This window comes from Chionomys nivalis, chromosome 3 (assembly GCF_950005125.1).
Source record: "Chionomys nivalis chromosome 3, mChiNiv1.1, whole genome shotgun sequence".
Lineage (NCBI taxonomy): Eukaryota > Metazoa > Chordata > Mammalia > Rodentia > Cricetidae > Chionomys > Chionomys nivalis.
In genome coordinates, this window is record NC_080088.1 from 123,686,027 (window position 1) to 123,701,314 (window position 15,288).

The window sequence follows — 15,288 nt, forward strand, 5'->3', positions numbered from 1 at the left end:
AATCCATACGTTTAACATACACCTAGACTCATGGCCTGCGGGTCATTTTATACAGTATTTTTAGTGGGTGGTATGTTTGTGGCCTGTCCTGTGAGGTCAGGTGTGGGATTTTCCATTAAGTTTCATGTCAGTGCTCAGAGCTTCCATTTCAGAACATTCTGGATGGGGTTTGGGATTGGTAAGATGTACCTGTGAATGTTTTCTGACCTCCCTTAGTTTCATCTGGATGGGGTTCATGTTAGCTGTCCATGTCAGACGGGCACGTCTACCTGGGTCCCTGAGTCTGAGCTGACAAGACGGCCTCGCTCCACTGCCCTCTGGTGCACGAGCCCTGCCCTGCTCACCGTGCTGTCCTGGATGTACTGCTCCCAGATGCTGGCTGTCAACCCTTGCCCAGCATCACAGGGTAGGTCTGGAGACACAATCATGTGATTGACCAGGGCCGACAGGTGGGTCCTCACGGTGGACAGGCGTCTGCAGTAGGCGAGCCCTAGCCCAGGACGGAAGGCAAACATTATCTTCTGCCCAACACGCTTCACCCAGTCTCTCATGCATGCTCCATGTGGCTCACCTGTTACCCACCCCATCTTCAGGGCCCCCCCCCAACCCAGATAATTCTCACCATCCCCCTTCTAGACAAAGAAAGCAAGTTGAGCATGCTATCACTGGTGGCTTGACTGTTAAACCGTAGGGATGCTTTTGTATCTAGTTGGACACCACCCTTCTCTGCTGAAAGTTAAAGCAATTCACAGATGTGCAGTGGGCAGAGAAGGGACAGGAAGGCAGGGGAACCAAGGACTTCAAGGCTCACTCTGGGCCTGCCTCCCATTCATACAGGAAGAACAAAGGCCAGATGCAGAGTCACTGCTGGGTGGAGAAGGGAGCCTGGGAGATGCCGAGTGTTCTGCCTGCTGTCCAAGATGGTCCTGTCCCCTCAGGATCACCCTGCCTGGGCACCCTCATCCACTCTGCCTGGCACACGAGGCCCTCAGTCAGTGCTTGCTGAAGACCACAGCAGTAGCAGAGCCCAGTACTCACATCCGTAGAAAGCCCTGGAAAGGATCTGGTACTTCATGTTATCACAGAGCAGCTTCAGTGGAGTCCTGTGGGGGGAGAAGGGACAGAGGGCCACACACTGCTCAGCTGTGCTGCAGAAGAACCGTCACTATCCACACGGAGATCAAAGTCACTGTCAGGGTGGAGAGAGACTGCTGCGGCTCCCACTCACACGGCCCCCAGGCTTCCCTGGGGAAGTCACCCCTGCAGTGTGCCTCTGTGGCTTGGATTCAGGTGGATGATCACCCAGCATATGACCCTGGCTGAGAAGTGGTCATGTGACCCAACTCTGGCCAATGAGAATCAGCCTTGGGATTTTTGCTGCATCTACCTAGAAACACACACTGTCTTCTAGGTAGTTTCTATACCAGAGGGATACATAGCAGTGGTTGCTGGAAGTCTTCTTGGCCATCACCAGGAGGGCCAACCCAAGAACAGACCACCTTAAAGGCTCACTCACCCCTATCTGAAGACAACAAGAACAGACCACCTTAAAGGCTCACTCACCCCCATCTGAAGACAAGAACAGACCACCTTAAAGGCTCACTCACCCCAATCTGAAGACAACAAGAACAGACCACCTTAAAGGCTCATACACCCCCATCTGAAGACAAGAACAGACCACTTTAAAGGCTCACCCATCCCCATCTGAAGACCCCGAGAACAGACCACCTTAAAGACTCACTTACCCCCATCTGAAGACCCTGAGAACAGACCATCTTAAAGGTTCACTCGCCCCCATCTGAAGACAAGAACAGACCACCTTAAAGGCTCACTTACCCCCATCTGAAGACAACAAAAACGGACCCTCCCCCCCCTCCGAGCTGTTCCCATTCTGAGCATCTGGGGCCAGCCAGGTCCAAGGCTGCTGTGTCCTGGACCCTCTCAATCATGGTAGTACATTTTCTTTCTTTTCTATTTTCTTTTCTTGATTTTTTTTTTTTGAGACAGGGTTTCATGATATAACCCAGGCTGGCTTGGAACCCACAATCCTCCTGCCTCAGCCTCCTGGGTGCTGGGATCACACAACTACTCCAACACACACACTTCTTTTTTCCTCTTGAACCAGTTTGAAGTGATCTGCTGTAAAGTGGCCCATGGATTTGGCCCGTGGACTGCACAGGAGGCAGGGCTCAGAGCCACTGCTCTCTGCATGGAGCTCCTGAGGGTGTTGGAGTGAAAAGAGAAGAACACAATCTAGCATGGCTGGGGAGACAGGGGCCGAGGAGGGCTGTGTGCTCGTACAGCGGACAGAATGGAAGAATCTTTATGCATCTATCCTGAAGCTATCCCAGGGATAGCAGACAGACCCAGGAAGCCTGCTGGCAAGGGAGCATGGCTGAAGTCCTGGGTATTTACATGGAGGGAGTCCCTCTTCCTGCCCTCAGGATGTGAGACTTGGTCTTGCTCAAGGTGCATACAGTGAGCAGTTCCTCAGGGGGGTTCACACTCTGCAAGGAAGCGAGCTTCCCATGATACAGATATGTAAGTCAGATGTTCTGAGAGCAGGCACTGGGAAAAGTAGCATTGCTCAATGGTCCATGGTGACTACTTACTAGTTCCTTCTAACTACTAAGTTACTGTTTCGTGGAGGAGCACACAGAACAATGACCATCCTTAAATAATTTTTCTGGCTCCTAGTGTATGCTTGGCCTGTATTTCTTGGCCTCCCTGTGAGTGGGGCCACTGAGTTGAAACAGAAATACCATTGCCTCTGACACTGTGACTAGTGACATCCAAGTCGATGTCCATTAGAAAGCAGAGCCATGGCAGACTCATAGCATTTGGGACATGTCAGCATTTACTGAAAGCCACTGATGTTTTAGGGCTCTTTGTTACTGCAGCAGAACCTTACCCTGGCTGACACATGGGAGGGAATTCCAGTGGCTACAACTACACACGGCTACGATTTAAACCTTGGGGATCCACAGGCCACGTTCACACCTCCCAAAATTTAGGCCAAGGCAAGAGATAGAGAGCCACAGGCCTTAGGTCAGTGCTTCAAGCGCCTCCATGTACAGCCTGAGCCCCACATACCTCTCATGGTTGCAGCCATTGGATGAGCCGCCATCAGCCGAGCCGCTTTGTGAACAGGAAGAGCAGGAGGACTTCCGAGGACTGGGTTGCCATAGGGATGGAAGATTGTTCACAGAGACATCCATCAGGTCCTGGAGCACTGTGGTGGGTAGTGAGTGGAAAGGGGGCCCGGCAATAATCTTGGTTAAACCAACACAGATTACAAAAACTTGACCCCAAAGCAAGCAGCTCCCTCAAAGCTGGCTCAGGGGCAGAGAAGACAGGAGTGTGACTGTCCCAAATGTGCCCAACCACAATCTGATGGAGTCCCCCAGCCCGCCTGATCCAGTGAAAAGCACCACCAAGCTTCAGAGACTCCGGCTGCAGAGCAGAGTGGAGAGCAGCAGAAGGCGGAAGTAGAGAGGAGGCAACCAGAGCCCGGAAGCCTGCAGACAACCCCACCTCGCCACGCCCTCATTCAGTTCTGCTCACAGGAAGGTGGCATGAGGGAAGGGGAGCCTACTGGGTGCCCCTGAGTTCCTCTGCCTCTAAAGGAGCTTGTGTGGCCAGAAGGGAAGGAACCAATTTCAAAATATAAGCGGAGTCCCCAGGGCCTGGGTGGGGGTAGCGCTGTTCACACTCCTGAACTAGAAGTCAACTTCACCAGGTGACTCAGGTGGGTGGGGGGGGTCCTTAAAAAGTCATATGCCCATCTAGTACCCCCGATATCCTGGAGACAAAATCCTCAAATGCACCCAACTTGTGGTTATAGGTTCTTTCCTTCCACGATGTAGATTCTGGGGGTTCAGGCACGGTGGCCTTTACTTGCTGAGTCGTCTTGTTGGCCCAAGGCCTGTTTTTCTCTTGTTGTTTTACAGTCAAGGACATAAAACCATGCCCAGCTCTTGGGCTGTACAGAAGGGGCTAGATGTGGCCCCTGGGCATGGGTTGGGGAGCCCTGCTCTAGGACACGAGATGTGAGCTCATCCTCTTACCTGCTATGGCCCCTTAGGACAGCTGCTCTCACCTAGGCTCTTTCCCCAAGCCCAGAGAGGGGGAAGGACTAAGACTCTTGTGCCCTCTCCTTGTTACCAGAGCTCTGCAGCTGACTGGGCCATGCTTACCCACACAACAGAGAAGCATGCTGGCTACAGAGTGAGGCTCTCGCACCCACCAATGGTGTATGGCTCCCCTCTCTCCTCACAGGCTCACCACTGAGCTGGCCAGAAAACACCCAGGTTCTCAGGCTACTCAGAGAGGCACAGGGCAGCAATCGTGCCTCCAGCACTCACGCCATGCAGTCAGCACCCGCGAGTCACAGAACCTAACGGCTCCCTTCTGCGGGGTGGGGACCAAGAGGCACAAGACTGCTTGTTTGTTTCCGTTTTCCATTTTCCTTGGGAACAGACTCAAATGATGACATGGCTGAAGTGGCACCCAGCCCGGGAGAAGGGGACCTGAAACCAAACATTACTGGGGAGCTGCTCCTTCACACTCAGTGTGGGGATGGTGAGGTACCCTCTGGTTTGTCCCCACTGGATCCCCCTGGCCACCACCAGAACGGACTGGCCAGCAGCAAGCATCATCCAGGCAGGACCAACGGACACGGGTCGAGGGACGCCCAAAAGATCAAGGGTAACTTGAGACAGAAAACAAAAAGAATCAGTGAGGAGGGAGAGCTGGTGGGTAGGACAGAGACCAAGAGAGAAACCAGCTCCCCTGGGCTCTAACCCTCCCCTGCTCTGCCCCACATATATTGTGCGGATTAGAGAAGAAAACACAGGACATTTATAAACTGCCCACTCAGTGCCAGGCACTAGATCAGGTTTGCCATTTATCCTTGGTGACCCGTGTTTCAGAAATAACAGACATTCCAAACAGTGGCAATAACAGCAGTAACGGGGAGAGTTAGGGCCTGTTTCTCTTTGAGACATGCACTGCCCGGCAGCCCCGGCCAGCCTCAAACTCACATTCCTCCTGCTTCAGACTCCTGGTGTTGGATTACAGTGTGCTCCATCACACCTGGCTCAATCCAGGCTTGTGTGTGTGCATGCGCACATGTGCATGCACATGTGTGTTTGAACAGGTGCACACGTATGTGTGAATATCAGTGCATGTTTGTGCAATGCTTGTGGAGGCCAGAGGTCAGTCTCAAGGGTTGTTCTCCAATACCATGCACTTATTTTGGCTTTTGAGACAGTCTCTCACTGGCCTGGAACTTGGCAAGTAGAATAAGCTGGCTGGCTAGCAAGACCCAGGGAACCGCCTGACTCTGACTCCCTAGCACTGGGTAGCAAGTGCCTGCCATTATACCATGCCCGCTTCACATGTGTGTGGATGCACGCGTGCGGGCACTTAAGTGCTGCATGCACAAGTATGCTTGTGTGCAGAGGTCAGAGCAAGATCGGGGGGTGTATCTCTATTCCTTGTCACTTTATTCCACTGAGGGTCTCTTACAACTTGAAGGCTTGCCATTTTGGCTGTGCTGATTACCCAGGGAATGTATGGGGTTTGCCTAGCTCCATCCTCCAAAGTTGGGGTTATGGGCATGTGTAGTCAAGCTTGGCTTTTTATTAGATATTTGAACTCAGATCATTGTGCTTGCATTGGCTCCTTGTAACTCGCAGTGAGATACTGGTAAGAGGGTCACACAGCGGCTAGCGTGCATCTGTTCAGTGTGTGCCGAATGCCTGCAGCAGACAGCCCATTTCACAGACAAGGAAAAAGAAGGCCGGGGAGGGGATGAGAAGAAACCTGACCACGTCATGCCAGGCTTCCAGAGCTCACGGCACCGTCACTATTAGTGTCACCTCCTGCCCAGTGGGTGCTGTTGGTTCTCATTTTGGGGGAGGTGGGAGGCACTGGACCACTTATGGCTTTGAGCTCCCTTTGCTGGCCCCAGCCCGCTACTTGTAACTTTTGGAGTAGATCTCAGAAGGAGCCGGTGAGTGCAGGGCCGAGGGCTGCTTACCAAATTCGGACTGCATGCCAGGGTAGATGATGCGGAACACGTAATCTGTGGCTTCGTCATCCTCTTTATCTGATGATGTGGACTCCGAGGACCCCTGTGGGCTCCGCTTGTGCAGCTTAGGAAATACCTTTCCCTGCAGGAACACATTCCAGGGCAGACTTCAGAGCCATCTGTCCCCACGCCCAGCAACACTGCGGGTCTCACAGTGGGGTCCAGTGATACCCCATGGCTGGCATCGCCTCTGCCTTCTCAAGGACCCCACACCTCACCTTTCCTCGCTGTGACCAAAGTGGTGGGTCCAGCTGCCCATGCGGAAGCAATCCATTCTCCAGGCAGGAGAGGAACTGTAACAGGTGCCCACCCTTGGGGAAGCGGAAGGGCGGCCTCTGGATTCCATCCTGGCTCACCAGCACGACAGTCCCACCACTGTCCACTGCCACCACCACCACCAGACAAGAGAGAACGGCAGGTGTCACTGCGAAGCATGGTGCAGTACCAACACATGCATCCACCCCCAAGACCAACCAGGTCAGGGGAGCCACTCTGAGGCTCTGGGTTGTAGGTGACTGCTAAGAGCATGTATTTGACACCTAATGCATACCAACACTGTATATTAAAAGTTCTGTCTTACGGAAACCCCCAGAATATCCCTGAAAGGCTTAGCTATGACCACCTATTTCACAAGGGACAAAACAAAGGCTCAGACAGGTTTTGTACCATCCCCAAGGTCACACAGCTGGTAAGTTGCAAAGCCTGGACAGTATCCAAGTCTGCCTTCGTAAAGGGGATTAAACCATTGAGTTCCATACCTAGATGAGACACAGTGCACCCTGTTTGTTCTAAATGTACCTTCTTCCGGTTTTAATGGAATGTTCAGGTTACTGATCTCAGGTCTGTATACCACTGATCTTGGACTTAGAAATATATGGGTTTAAGTCCTGTCTCCAGAGTCAACAGTCTGTGTCACTCTGTATGTAACTGCACAAGGCCACCCTGTCACTAAGTGGTTACAATGACTCTGAGCAGCACACTCAGGAAGGTAAAGCCATTTGCTTGAGGAGACACACAGGTTTCCTGTGATGCTAAATAAAGGAACAGGGTGAGGTGGTGAGGAGGGACAGGGACCCACGGTGGACGCCTAGCCACCCACTGTCCCTACCTTCCTTGCTGTGGCAGTGAGGTGAGGTGGTGCGTAGGGACTGGGACTCGCGATGGACGCCTAGCCACCTGCTGTCTCTGTGGTCCCTACCTTGCTGTGGCAGTGAGGTGAGGTGGTAAGGAGGGCCAGGGACCCCCGATGGACGCCTAGCCACCCGCTGTCTCTGCGGTCCCTACCTTACTGGTGACAGTGAAGGTAAACGATCTCCTCTAAGCGGATGGTCACAGCGTAGTCCCAGTAGACGCTGGAAAGGGAAAGTGGGGGAGACTGTAGGAGACCAGAAGACCAATGCAGGGGCACCTCTGCCTTCACCAAGACCCACTTGTCCCAGTATCTGTGTCCCCAGACTATCCAGCCATCCCCCCTTCTTTTGGTCTCAGTACCTCAACTTTCTGAAGAATCCCTCCTCCCTAGCTACATGGTTACCTGAGCAGAACTTTGCCAAATCTCTACCCTGGGACTCTGGGATGACCCAGGCCGGCCAATCAGCACTGAGCGGTCACAGTGATTGATGCATGATTGGCACCATTACTCAAGCACATCAGTAGGCGGGAACGATCCTTCCTATTTATGCCTAGACAGCCCAGGAGAGCTCCTTGCTGCCCAGGGATGTTCAGACCATGCATGGAAGGTCAGGAAAGCAAAGACAGGATGAGTCCAGGCATGGCCATTCAGCTCCCTGGGTCCAGCCTTCAGTCTCCTGCTCTTGGACTCCTGGATCATTGGACAAATGCTCCAATTAGCTTGGACTTGACATTTTTGCACCTGGAAGTTAGGTAGCTATACTAGCCCAGAACCTTCCCTCCAGGCCACCATGTGACCACAGGCAGAAGTTAGAATGGCCACTCCCAGCTCTGACCTTACCTGGGTAGGTAGTATGACTTGAGGGTTAATCTAAGCCTCAGTTTCCCGGACTATAAACTGGAGAATCCAATAAGATCCCTACTGTAGTGTTTCTTTGGGGATTCAACAGAGCCTTCATTTGAAGGACTCAACCCAGAGCCCCCCATACAGTCAGCTCAGAGCACAATGCCTTGGGCAGGGTCACTCTGAGTACTGACTGAAGCATGTGCTTCTAGCTTAGAACCACCATTATTCTAAAATGATTTTCCCCATCAGAACACCTTGGAGGGGGCACCTGGGAATGTGGGCTCTGTGGGAGCCTAGGAACGCAACCACTCAGAAACTCCGGACCAGGGAGCAGAGCTCAGCGCTCCCCGGTAGCAAAGCCACTCCCAGATTGACCATGGTCCTACCAAGCTGCCATGTAAGCACATGGGCATGATCAAGGCCCATCCTGGGGAAAGAGGAGGCCCCGTTACAGAGTCCTCTAGCCCAGGCTCCCCTAGACAGCCGGGTAGACTCTCTCCCCTGTGTGACCGTCTTCCTTCTCTCCTGTCACCATGCATGGCAATCTGAGTCTTTTCCTTTCAACCCCTGCTTCTGCCCTCAGCTTCCTGCCCCCAGGTCCTTTCCCGAGACATCTCTTTTTCAGAGATCCTTTCATGGCACCCGCTCGGGAGGACCCAGACTAACACAGGTACCAAGCCAGTGGCTGCATCCCACTTCTGACACCTCCACCCTTCTGCCTCTCAGCTGGAGTCAGAGCAGAATCTCATTACAGGCCTTCCTACCCTGGGCCACCAGCTGGCCATGCCAACGGCCAGGGAGCAGACATCCTTGATGGTGGTCAGCAACCACAGTGCCCTTTGGATTTATCGGTCCCCCTGCACGTGTATGCACACCCTGCAGTGCAGATGAGGAAACTGAGGCTGGGGGTTGTGGAGGTGATTGCTCAAGGCCACTTGGCTGGGGGCACTTCCTGATTCAGTCTGACAGTCTGACAGCTTGGCTAAGGTGTCATTTGCAGTCTCTATATTTGCTATCCTTACACTTTGATAGGTCGGGGAAGCATATTTACGAATTCTTTAAATTGCCTTTAAAAATTAATTAATCAATTAATTAATGTGTGTGTGGGGAGTGCACGTCATGTCGAATGAGTGGAGGTTAGAGGTCACTTCTCTCCTTCTACCAGATGGGTCCCAGGGATAGAGCTCAGGTTGTCAGGCTTGGTGGAAGGCACCTTTGCTCCCTGAGCCATCTCACCGGCCCTGGAGAGCAGATGTATGGATGTGATGGCCGACCATGCCTACCCCACCCCCAACCCCACCCAGGCTCTGCCACTCTGTCTCCGGGTGCTCCCAAGGCTGGTGTTCTTTCTGAGGCCACAGCAGCAAGGAGGCTAGTAGGTGACCATGCCAACCAGGAAGAATGGCAGGCAGGGCCATCCTCCACTGAGAAGAGAGCATCCTTGTGCTTAGGGGAGTGAAGGGGACTCATCTGAAGTTCTCTTACCTCTTTTCATAGTCCAGGTCCCCCACAGACCCATTCATCAGCTGGTTGGGTGTCCACTTCAAGGTCATGACATCAGCCGTCTGGTGCAGGGACAGGTACCCTGGCACGGCTTCCATGTCATCCCTCTGCAGAGAGGAGAGGAGAACTCAGGCCAGGCCATGTTGCTGGACACAGAAGCAGAACCCAGGAGCTGAGCTGTTGGTTGCCACCACTTGGCACCTTCCCGGTGCTGTGCTGAGCAAAGCCACCCGCAGCCGAGCATCCAGGGTGAGCTTGGCAGAGTCCAGCTGCGAAAGCTGCTCGCCCCAGCACGTGCCCCCACGTCTCCCTCTTGAGACTGTCTCCACCCCAAGGTTCCTCTGGACCCAGTAAAGGAGGCTGTGGCTCCAACATCGCCCCCTTTACAAAGGCCTGGATCTAGGCCAGTCTTCAGGGGTAAAGAGAGGGCAGGTAACCTACACCGCACCCCATAGGTGTCACCCAGAAAACCTTCCTCCTAACACTCTTCTGTGCTTCCACCCCACAGCCCAATCTTCCATCTACCCAGAATCTACCCATGGGCTCTCTCACCCACTTCCCATCACTCCAAGTTAGAGGGTGGGCAAGAAAATGCTCCCATCGCTCTTCTGGGAAGGAGCCCTCCACTCCTGAGTCACAGTCTTATCTGTCCCCGATTTGGGACACATCTGATTTCCTGTGGCATCTCACAGCTGTGAAGTGGCTGTCGTTGCGTGATCACACGCAGGCTCAGTCTCATCTCTGTCAATCACTCCTCCGTTGAGCTTGGCAGGGCTGTTATTTTGCAGGGAGGACATATGAGTCCGTTTTAAGCATCTCCTGGCAGAGGAGCCTGTGAGTCAGCTTTGAGAGACGATGCCGTTGTGACGTGGCCTTGAGAACAGGGTGACAGTCCATTTTTCATCTCCCCAGGTCACCCAGCCCCAGATCTCCTTGGAAAGCAGGGATGGCGTGGTCCATGGGCCTTCAGACCCTCATTGGAGATGAAAGCACTCACTCTGTGCTTATCAGAACTTCTGGGTGAGAGGTCACCAAAGTTTTTGTATTGAGAGACTGACAGGAAATGCTTAAGGCTTTGGGAGCCATATATAGATCATGACAACCACTTGTCTCTGCCACCAGAGCCTGGCATGGTCGTGTTTCAATATCTGGATGACTCGTATTCTTTCTCTCTCTCCATTTCCCTCCTCTTTTCTCTTCTCCCTCTCTGATGTGGATGGTACCTTGGGCCCACTAAGCCCTCTGCCTTTGAGCAGCACCCAGTCCTTAGCAACAGAAGCTTCTTGTTGGTCACTTGAAATCCAGCTGCATCTTAAACTCATGACTTCCTAGTCTGAGAAACTTGGACCTTGCACCCAGTGTGATGCAGATATGACAGGCCACACGGTGGAATGACCTGCCCAGGGTCACCCAGCGGTTGAGGCTGTGGGGCCTCTTCCTGCTTTCTTCCAGCTGGGCCCAAACACCACACTGATTGTAACCCAGGGACCCTGAGGACAGCGAGGGACACTGCCTCAGGGCAGGGGCTGCTCATGCTTCATGCTCTGCCCTTGTGCCCAGGCAGCTGTTGGAGCACAGAAGGCAACCAATTCACTGAAGCAAATCAGTGTGAGAGCAAATCATAATGCTGCCCCTTATGTGGGCTTCAACGTTGCCATCTCTACGTTAGTGCAGCATGAGGCCCTTCACAGTGAGCACTGGCCAGATGTCAGTGACAGAAAGGTCCACCTTCTCAGCGCCACACCTCTGCCACGCCGTTCGCTGAGCGACAGCAAGAGCGCACAGCCAGGCAGATGGCCTGGTGGACAGGGATGTACAGACAGACTAAGTGGACAAGCCGGTAGGTGGGTAGAAAGATTAGCAATTGGTGGCGGGAGGTGTAGAGAACGGAAGAGCTGCTGGCAGGGCAGCTAGCTAGAAATATGGCCATTTGTACCTATATAGAGATGTGCGGATGCCTAGATTATGCATGTATATGTGTATGTATAAGTAAGTAGACGAAGATATGGATGGGTACTCAGCCAGATGGATACAGGGGAGTGAATGGAGGACGATCGCTTACTGGCAGATGGATTGACAAAGGGATGAATGAACAAGTGGGAGGCTGGATACAGAGATGATGACTGGGTAGATGGATGGACAAGCAAATATATGGATACATTATGTAGGTAGGAGGGTACTGGCAAATGGAGGAATAGAAATTTTTGAGTGAGTGGATGGATGGATAGGTGAATGGATGGAAGGTTGGATGCATGATGGATGGATGGATGGATGGATGGATGGATGGATAGATAGATGGAGAGATGGATGGATGGATGGATGGATGGATGGAGAGATGGATGGATGGATGGATGGAAGGATGGATGGATGGATGGGCAGATGGATGGATGGATGGATGGATGGATGGATAGGCAGATGGATGGATGGATGGATGGATGGATGGATGGATGGTTGGATGGATAGACAGGTGGTTGGATGGATGAATGGATGGGTGGTTGGATGGATGGATGGGTGAATAGATGGATAGAGGTAGGTGATAGATAGGTGGTTGGATGGATGGATGGGTGTTGGATGGATGGATGGATGGATGGATGGATGGGTGGGTGGATGGATGGATGGATGGATGGGTGGGTGGATGGATGGATGGAGACACTGCTGGGTAGATGAAGCCAACACACAGATGGAGGTTGGATGGGTGGGTGATTATATAGGTAGATGAACAGATGCTTAGATGGAGTTTTTGGTAAATTTATGAATGAACAGATGGGCAGGTAGGTGGGTAGATAAATCAATATGTAGGCAAATGGATGAATAAATGGATAGGCAGCCTAAAGCTTGAGGGACCTTCCCTCTCCCATAGCCTGTAGTCAAGCCCTCAGAGCATGATCTAGGCCCACCCAACTCACTGGCTGAACCAAGACGTTGTTCTTGCCATAGAGCAGGGTGGTCCTAGAGTTCTGATGCAGGGATTCTACGTAGTCCCGGGCAGAGACGGATGGTCGGTCGTCCATGCTGCCGCTCGAATGCCTCTTCTGGATCTGGTGTCATGAAAGGACAGAGATGCACCTGTGAGTGGCCCTCAGGCCTCCCACCCCGTTCCCTGCCCCAAGGCCAAGTGCAGGCCCTGTCCAAGGCCCTCCCACTGCCCACTCATCTCACACAGAGTGCCGGCCGCTTGGTGGGCGAGTCCTGTCTCAGATGTGAACTGTGGATCCGGTGTCTCTGGACCAGCTCATCAGCTGAGGGGTCAGTCCAGAAGTGGTCAGCGGTCTTCATCTTGGTATACTCCAGGGCACAGGGCCCCACTGCGGAGAACACAGGGTTGGGAAACTGGAGTCCCCAAAAGTGTGCCCACCCAACTGCCTCAGATCGTTCCCTTTCTTTCCAGGCAGTTAGGATGCCCCAGAGTCCACTAGAGCAAGAGACAGGTCCCTGAACCCCTAGAGCAAAGGACCAGATGCAGCCCAGAGCCTACTTACCTAACAAAGAGGCGAGGATGGGGCCGTCCACAGGGTCCATCAAGAGAGCCTCCTTCTCATAGTATTTACTAGTGGGAGGGAAGGACATGCGGGTCTGCATGGAGACCAGCAGAGGGCGCACGTGGGTGGACTAGGTTCCACACCCCAGGAGCCCAGCTCAGAACCTCAGCTGCAGGGGGACAATAGCTGTATCTCATAGGCTAAGCAAAACAATTGACGAAAGGCGCCTGGCCTGGTGTTCATGGGCACCTGCTCACTACACAGCCCCGAGGACTTTAGGAGAGCAAAGGAGTCAGAAGTGAGGCTCTCGGGATGCTGTTCTTCTGTTTCCAAGGCAAAGCAGTGAGGTCTAGCATGCTGTACTGTAGATTCAAAGGCTGTGCTAACAGGCTGTCCTACCCTGGTCATCAAAATAAATGTCAACATCAAGCCCCAGGTCCCTGAAATTTGACCCTGATAAATGCATGATGTCATCAATACAATGTCCGTGCTGAAGGGGTTCACCTGTTTGTGAGCAGTAACAGGAATGAAAACTCATCTAAATGGAACTATTAATAAGGACACAAAAGTTAGAAGGGCTCTGGGAGGCTGCATGGTTAAGTTCTCACTTTGAGAGTACGCGGGTCTGATTGACGGCACCCACATGGTAGATGATGTGTGGCTGTAGTTACCAGGATGGGTGCCGAACAAGAAGTCTCACGCCATAAAACCTTTACAGCCGATTAATCTGAGTCAGGAGAGGAAGCGTCTAGAGTCATTGTGTATTTTTGACATACTGTGGCCCACTAAATTCATTTCTATAGATTTGCTGTAAACCACCATGTGCTTTTAAGCAGAAGAGACCACCGAGGCACAGAGAGGTAGGGTAGCTGTCAGCTACCAAGTGGAGGAAACCGCAAAAGGATGGGATCCAAGATCCCTCCGTCTTGCCCGAAATGTGAAGCCCCTGTTTCCACACTGCTGTTCAATACCTGAATCCTCTCCAGGTTTCAAACTGCAATAGTTCAGGGTCAAACCTCCAGGAAGCTTTTTTTTTTTTTTTTTTTTTTTTTCTCGAGACAGGGTTTCTCCATAGCTTTGGTTCCTGTCCTGGAACTAGCTCTTCTGGACCAGGCTGGCCTCAAACTCACACAGATCCGCCTGCCTCTGCCTCCTGAGTGCTGGGATTAAAGGCGTGCGCCACCACCGCCCAGCAGCTTTTATTTAAGCTTTTCAAACTTGAGAAAAAGCTTATTTATTCTCAAGGGTGCAGTTCCCAGAATGGTCCACCAGGCGGCCACAGAGCATGCCTCTTACCTGCTGTTTTCCACCAGATAGTGAACTATTTTGTCCAGGACCCTCTCAAACAGGGCAGTGCGGATCCACAGGTGCTTGATGGCCAGCGGGGACAAGTTGGGCAGTTTCGGCAGCTTCCGCACATTCTCCTGCAGGCCCTGGATCTGGTTTCTCCTTTGAGACCATCAGGAGGAGAGAACACAATCAGGAAAGAGGGAATCCATAGAATAAGTGCCCTCCTCACTCCTGATGCATAGATGGGAAGGTGGGGGTGAGGGTGGGGGTGAGGGTAGGGGTGCAGATGGGGTGGGGATGAGGGTGGGTGAGGGTGGGGGTGATGGTGGGGTGGGGGTGATGGTTGGAGGGTGGGGTTAAAGGGTGGGGGTAAAGGTTGGGAGTAGGGATGATGGTGGGGTGAGGGTAGAGGGTGGGGGTGAGGGTAGGGGTGGGGTGCGGATGGGGTGAGGGTGATAGTACAGGTGTGGGTGAGGGTAGGGGTGGGAGTTTAGGTAGGGTGGGGGTAGAGGGTGGGGGTGACAGTGGGGTGTGGGTGATGGTTGGAGGGTGAGGTTAAAGGGTGGGGGTAAAGGTTGGGAGTAGGGATGATGGTGGGGTGAGGGTAGAGGGTGGGGGTGATGGTGTGAGTGGGGGAGAGTGAAAGCATCAGGCAGAGAGCGGCCAAGAATGAGCAGAACACTGCAAGCTCTGCCAGCAGGGAAGCCAGATGCCAGCCCCTGTCCTTTCTCCTCTTCTGCTGTCTCTCCTTCCCTCTCTTTCCTCTCCCCTCCCCCTTCTAGAAAAGAATGGCCAAGGAGGCTTAGATCCTAGGTTCTTTTAAAGACACCCTGCTGTCCTTGGGAAGGTAACTGTGTACTATGGCCATGAGGGTCCCATGGCCTCACCCACTACCATCCCACGGCTCCATGGTCCAGCAGGACACAGCCCCATTCAGTTTCCCA

The 15,288-nt window shown here is 53.0% G+C and overlaps 1 pseudogene; it reads right to left on the reverse strand.

The window, feature by feature from the left end:
- The window catches only part of LOC130872270 (small G protein signaling modulator 1-like), a 92,283-nt pseudogene that overhangs the window by 33,149 nt on the left and 43,846 nt on the right, over positions 1-15,288 (reverse strand).